Below are 7,425 nucleotides of genomic sequence, written 5' to 3'. Positions count from 1 at the left end.
ATAGTACTTTATGTACATCTGCTATAATTTTGTTCTCTTTTTAAGAGTTGATAAAAATGATGTCAACCAATGTGGATACGTATATTTTCTAGTAGTGTGATGCTTTAGTCCGCTGTATTAACAATGAAGTTTTTATGAATATTGATTATTTGTTTTATATATGGATGTGTCTATATGTGTGTATCATCATATGAAATAATTAATTATTAGTATTTGGTAATATATATATTTTTAATTATATATTTAACATTAATGAAAAAAAATTTGGCCTTTAAAAGTATCGTTCGAAAGTAACACACAATTAACGAAGGGAGTTTTGGCCGTTAAAAGCACTTGCATTGGCAGATTTAGTTGTTCGTCATTAATGCTTTTAACGACAGGATGACTAAGTAGCGAAGGGAAAAGCTTGTCGTCATATAACGACCGAAATTTATGTCATCGTTAAAGAATCTATAACGAGCGGATTGAGATCCGGTCGTTAACTTTTAACGTCAAGGCTTTTAACGACCGATGACGACCGGATTTTTTCCGATCGTTATTTATTTATAATGACCGGATTTGGACTTTTAACGATTTAATTTTCCCTCGCTAAAAGTCTATTTTCTTGTAGTGTTTGAACATTATCCTTTTGTTATGTCATGTTGTTGAAACTAGAATTCCATTATGCTAGTGCTAATATACTTAACTTGTTCAAGTGGATTAGTTGTCCTGTTATCAGAACCATTCCTGCATAACAAGAATGATCATTACTTTGAACTCCTGCAATTAACCTTTTGATCTGATCCTTTGTTACTTGAGACTTTGTCATGCCTTAGAATCTTGGAATCTTGTAAGAATACCTTATGTAATGTGTTTTGAAAGTGAAAGAAAAGAGCATGAAATATGATGTGCGGCCAACGTGCCAAGGATGATATTGTGTCATGGCCATTGGTGCCTATGAAATGAATAATATGTAAAAGAATATGAAATGAGTGGTAAATCCCTTTAAATAATAAATTCTTTGGGAGTATCGTTTAGTCATGGAGGAAGGCTAGGTCAAAATAACCTAATCCAGAAACTACAAGTGTCAGTGTATGAGTGATTGATGGGTAAATTCCCGTATCAATGCGTAGAGGTTGTTTCCCCTTATATGGGATGAGAGTGATGTGTTGAGATATTTCCTCTTGAATGGAATGAGATTATTTCTAGCAAGATATACCAAGGCTATGGTCGCTGCTTGGGGAGAAAGCTCAAATGATGATGATGATGAAGAACCAACACTTATGGCCATTGGAGAATCTGATGAAGAAGCTAAGGTAAGTCTCTCATCTCAAAGACAAGATTAAATTTCTATCTCAAGAAAGGTTATCTGAGTTGCTTCTAGAGCTAATTGATGAATCTAAGGATGTAAATAATGAAAAGGAACAGATGTCAAAATAATGTGTGGTCTTAAAAGCTAAGTGTAAAAACTTGGAACTTAGGGCTAGTGAAACTAAAAGTGAAAATGATGTGTTGAAGAACCAGGTTCATGAACTTGACACAACTGTCTTAGAACTTAGATCTGAAAATCTTAAACTAAAATTAGGAACATGCAAGAAGACAGCTGATCACACATAACTCACTCTAGAAGAAAATATAGGAAAAATGAAAGATGAGTTGTACAAAAGAGATGAGCAGATAAGAACCCTAAAGGAGGATTTGAGCAAGGTCAAGCATGAGCTAGACAGAACTTGTAAATGGAACAAGACCTCCAATGCACTTTCATGGCTACAAGAACACCATAGTAGCAATAGAAGAGGACTTGGCTTTGGGAACCCTACACTTAAGTGGGATCCTAAAAGCAAATACCTTACACTTCCTAAGAACAAGATTTTAACACACTGTGGTAAAACAGGTCACTATAAAAGTGAATGCACTGCAAAAGAAAAGGCAAGTCAAAAGAACAAAGAATTTGTTCAAGGGAAGAATAGGCTACCAAGTTGGGCTAAAGAATTTGATTCATCCTTTTTCCTATATAAAGGGACCAAACTAGTTTGGGTTCCTAAGACTAACCCCTGATTTTCTTTTGCTGGTCCAAGTGAAGGAGAGCAGTCAAATATGGTACATGAATAGTGGCTGCTCAAAGCATTTGACAGGAAGAAAGAACCAGTTCCTTTCGCTTGAGGAACTTAAAGGAGTTAATGTCTCCTTTGGAAATGGAAAGAAAGGTGATATCATTGGAGTTGGAAAGGTAGGTAAGACTGATTCACAAGGGAAGAAAGGTGATATCATTGGGGTTGGAAAGGTAGGTAAGACTGATTCTCACTCTATTGAGAATGTCTACGTGATAGATGGACTATAGTCTAATAAGTGTATTCACAATTGTGTGATAGATGTAACATGGTAGCATTCACCTATACAAAATGCTTTGTGATTAATCTTACCACTAACAAGATAGTTTTGCAGGGAAAATGAGTGAACAACATATATGTTGTGGACATGTCCACACTTTCAAAAAATAAACTCACTTGTTTATGTGTGTTGGATAATGATCCCCTCCTGTGGCATAAGAGACTTGGACATGCCAGTTTAAGTCAACTCAACAAACTAGTCTCCAAGGACTTGGTGATAGGGCTTCCTAACATTAAGTTCAATGAAGATAAAGTCTGTGAGGCTTGTGCAAGGGGGAAGCAAGTAAGATCCTCGTTCAAAAGTAGGAAAATGGTAAGCACCACCGGGATGATGGAACTGGTCCAAATGGATCTTTGTGGACCAATGAAAATATTAAGCACAAGTGGTAAGAGATATGTTATGGTGCTTGTTGATGATTACTCTAGGTTTGCTTGGACACTGTTTTTAATATCTAAAGATGAAGCATTTGACATGTTCACTTCTTTTGTTAGAAAAACTCAGAAACAACTAGGTAATCAACTTGCATCAATTAGGTCTGATCATGGTACTGAATTTGAGAATGCTAAATTTGCTGAATTCTGTGATGAGCATGGCTTAAATCATAACTTTTCTGCTTGCTCTAATTCCGGAACGAGGACCTCGCATGGAATGGGCACAACTCGGGCTCAGGAAGTCGCGATTCTGGTTCTCTCGGAGGAGATAAATCAAGAGCACCTAGGACTCTACAAAAAAATGGAGTAGTTGAAGGAAAGAATAGGACACTAGAAGAAATGGCTAGGACTATGATTCTTTCCGGTCAACTGCCCCATAACTTCTGGGCAAAAGCTGTGAACACTACATGCTACATCATAAATAGGTGCATGATTAGACCTCTTATTGAGAAGACTCACTATGAGTTACTTAAACGGAGAAATCCAAATATATCCCATCTTAGGGAATTTAGATGCAAGTGCTTTGTGCACAATAATGGTAAAGACTCCCTAGGTAAGTTTGATCCCAGAAGTGATGGGGGAGTACTTTTGGGATATTCTTCACATAGTAAAACTTGTAAGATTTATAAAAAAAGAACCATGTGTGTAGAAGAAAGTGTACATGTGGTTTTTTATGAAACTAACATTCTTTTTGAGAGGCGGGAACATGATGATGAAGCAACTGGGCTGGTAAGAAATTCAAATGAAACCATTGCCCAGATTGAAGCTGCACCAGAGGAAGGAACAGGTGATGGAACTGGTCCTTCCACCAAGGGAAACTTGACAGGGGGAATTGAACAAAGATGAAATGATCTTTAAAACTTCAGGGAACCTGTACATGAACATGTTCCTCAGCAACAAAACATTGAATGAACATCTAAAGGAAACCAGCTGGTTGTGAAAACCTTACAAGTATAAAAGTTATCATCCCATTGAGAACATAATTACTAATCCAACCTATGGAATTAAAACCAGATCTTCTTTGAAGAATCTTTGTGCCTTTGATGCTTTTTATCTCTTATTTAACCAAAAAATGTTGCAGAGGCTTTGCAGGATGCAGAATGGTGAATGTAATACAAGATGAACTCAACCAATTTAAGAGAAGTCAAGTTTGGCATCTGGTACCGAGACCCAAGGACAGATCAGTAATTGGCACAAAATGGGTCTTCATAAACAAACTTGACGAAGATGGAATAGTGACAAGGAACAAGGCAAGATTGGTGGTTCAAGGATATAGTCAAGAGGAGGGCATAGACTATGATGAGACTTTTGCTCCAGTTACAAGATTGGAAGCAATTAGACTCCTTATAGCCTTTGCTGCTTACATGGAATTCACTCTCCATCAGATGGATGTCAAGAGTGTCTTCCTTAATGGCTATTTAAAGGAGAAGTTTTTGTCAAGCAACCTCCAAGCTTTGAAAGCAAGGAATGCCCTAATCATGTGTACAGGCTTGACAAGGCACTTTATGGCCTCAAGCAGGCTCCAAGAGCATGGTATGAAAGATTATCAAAATTCTTGCTTGAGCATGGCTACAAGAGACGTAAAATTGACAATACTTTATTTTTGAAAAAAAAAAGGTAAGGTCCTCTTGGTAGTTCAAATATATGTTGATAATATAATCTTTGGAGCAACTACTGATAAGTTAAGTAAAGAATGGGGAGTGAATTGAAATAAGCATGATAGGTGAGCTTAATTTCTTTTTAGGCTTACAAATTAAACAAAATTCAAATGGAACTATGATCCATCTGCAAAAGTATGTGAAAGAGTTTCTTAAAAGGTTTAAAATGGAAGATTCCAAAGAAATCGACACACCTATAGCAACAGCCACAAAGTTGGATATAGGTGAACCCGGTTCATCTATTGATCAAAATTGTATAGGGGAATGATCGGATCTTTGTTATATCTCACTGCTAGTAGACCTGACATTGTCTTTAGTGTAGGCCTATGTGCTAGATTTTAGGCAAATCCAAAGGAGTCTCACTTGACTGCTGTCAAGAGGCTCTTGAGATACCTAAAAGGCACCACTGACCTTTGCCTATGGTACCCAAAAGATAGTAATTTCAACCTGGTGGGATATGCTGATGCTGATTATGCAGGTTTTCTTGTGTATAGAAAGAGTACATCAGGTATGACACACTTTCTTGGCTCATGTCATGTATCTTGGGACACCAAAAAAATTATGTGGCATTATCTACTGCTGAAGCGGAGTATGTTGCTGTTGCCTCATGTTATGCTCAATTGTTGTGGATCAAACAATAATTAATGGACTTTGGAATTGATGTAGGTTATTTCCCCGTCTTTTGTGACAACACTAGTGTAATTAGTATGACCAAGAACCCGGTTAATCATAAAAGAACTAAGCACATAGATGTTAGGCATCATTTTTCGAGGGACAACTATGATAAGGGTCTGATAACTATGGAATTTTATGCTACTGACAAGCAAATAGCTGACATCTTTACAAAAACTCTAAGTAGAGATCACTTTGAAAGGAACATGTTAGAATTAGGGATGATTAAGATCACCTAAAAGGAACTAATCCTAACTCAAAAATTGGTTAGAAAATTTGTGAATTTTGTACATAATTAGATTAGATTTTACTCAATCTCATACTCTCATCAGTGTACTCTTGTGTCACGTGCTAAAATATCTCATTAATCTCTAATGATATTATCTTTATTTTCTTGGAAAATTCAGACTTACACGAAAGATTTCTCTATGAATAACCTGGTTCATCAAGATTACATGGTATGTACTCTCCACTCTGCATATTTTGGAATAATTATATTTGAATTATAATAAAAATGAGAATTCCATTTAATCCTAACCTCCTTGAGCTTATCCATTACGAAATGAACCGGTTTCATCTAAATAGAGTCCCAAAATGTAATAAGTGCCTATATTCTGGAGAGAGTCCTCAACGTCTCTTCAAACTGACTCCCAGTTTGATTAGACTCCTGAGCTTCTAAATAAGCTCTCGTTACCCAATCAAATTATCCCTCTTTAAATTGGTTTGGCCTTAGTTATTTCTTCACTTCTAATTTACAACTGCCGAACAATTCTCTCTATCTTCTCTCATCTTCCAAACACACATAATCATTTTCTCTCATCTTCTAACCATCAATGGATAATATTTCTCAAAATCCCTCATCACCACCTAAAGAATCCACACCCAGTTCTTCAACCACACATATCTCTAAGAGAGGAATATTCAAGATGCTTGCTCGCAAAGTAGTCGCTAGAGGAGACAAATCAAGCAAAACAATGAGAAACTGAAGGCAAGTCAGGCAGATGAACCCCAAAAATTTGAAGATTCTTTTAAGTCTGCTACTGAGGGGGGAAGAAACTATTTCTTCTAAAATAGAGCAGGTAACATCTGATCCAAAAATTACTTCTGAAATCATCTATGAGGTTGCTGCAAATTTGGAAAATCGATTTGTTCTAGTAGGAACTGTGGCTGGGGTTGAGACCACTGAGTCTGAGAAAATTGGTGGTAAAAATAAAAAAAGAAAAGAAAAAGACAATGAGGGTGCTCAAGGTGTTATGAGGGGGATGAAAAAAGGAGTGGCTGGATTTCACCCAATCCTATTGGTTCAATTGAAGAAACAGGAGCTATGGTAGTATGGAGTGAGGAATTTGCTGCTCCAAAGGCAAAGAAAATCAAGACTTCCAAAAAGAAGTCTTCTTCAAAGACAAAGTCTGCAGAGCCTTCTACCTTGGCTAAATAAACCAGGCCCGCATTAAAATCTAGACAAGTGAAATTAGTGGAGGAAGAAGAGAGTGAAGAAGAAGAAGAAGAATCTGATGCAGAGAAGGATAAGATGGTTACGTTTGGGAAAAGAACCATCTTGAAAGTAAGACTCCTCAGCGACTTGGACGACGAAGGCATGATGATGATGCTGGAAAAACTAGAACTGCAGGGTTCGAAGGACATGGTTTATTAGATGGATGAAAATCTTGCCAGAACTAAGATTGTGGAGTTCATGGAAAATTGTGAGATAAAAAATGGCAGAGTCACCAGTGTGGTAAAGGGGGTGGTTGTGAGCTTTGATGACAAAGAGTTGGGAGAAATTCTGGGAGTACCTACTGAAGGGTACAATGACTACAAAAAGTTAAAATGGCCAAGCCTAGAAAACCTCCCCACATCACTTGCCCTTACAAGAAAGTTTGCTGACAATGAGTTAGAGATAGAAGCCAAGGCTGTATTAAAAACTGAGATGAAGCCACCCCACAAAGTGCGAGTTGAATTTATAAACAAAGTTGTACAACCGAGGTAGGAAAAAAGGCACATTGCCACATTCATGGACCTGGTCCTTATGGAATGTTTGGACAGTGGGAGGCAAATCAATTGGCCTGGGTTTATCATCCAGCTTCTTGTAGGGTTCTAACTGGCACAAAAACTCATGTCACACCCTATGGTTTCATTCTCATGGTTGTACTTGCTCACTTCAAGGTACCCCTCAAGAAATGAGAAGCTGGTACAAGCAAGGACCACTTTGGGGCAAACACTTTGACTAGTTGTGACAATGAATTCCACACCACTCCCAAAGAACCTGGTTTATCCAAAAAGGTACTTATGGTGCA

Source organism: Nicotiana attenuata, chromosome 1 (genome assembly GCF_001879085.1).
Source record: "Nicotiana attenuata strain UT chromosome 1, NIATTr2, whole genome shotgun sequence".
Classification (NCBI taxonomy): Eukaryota; Viridiplantae; Streptophyta; class Magnoliopsida; order Solanales; family Solanaceae; genus Nicotiana; species Nicotiana attenuata.
The sequence above is the reverse complement of the archived record's forward strand: the minus strand, read 5'-3'. Positions refer to the sequence as shown.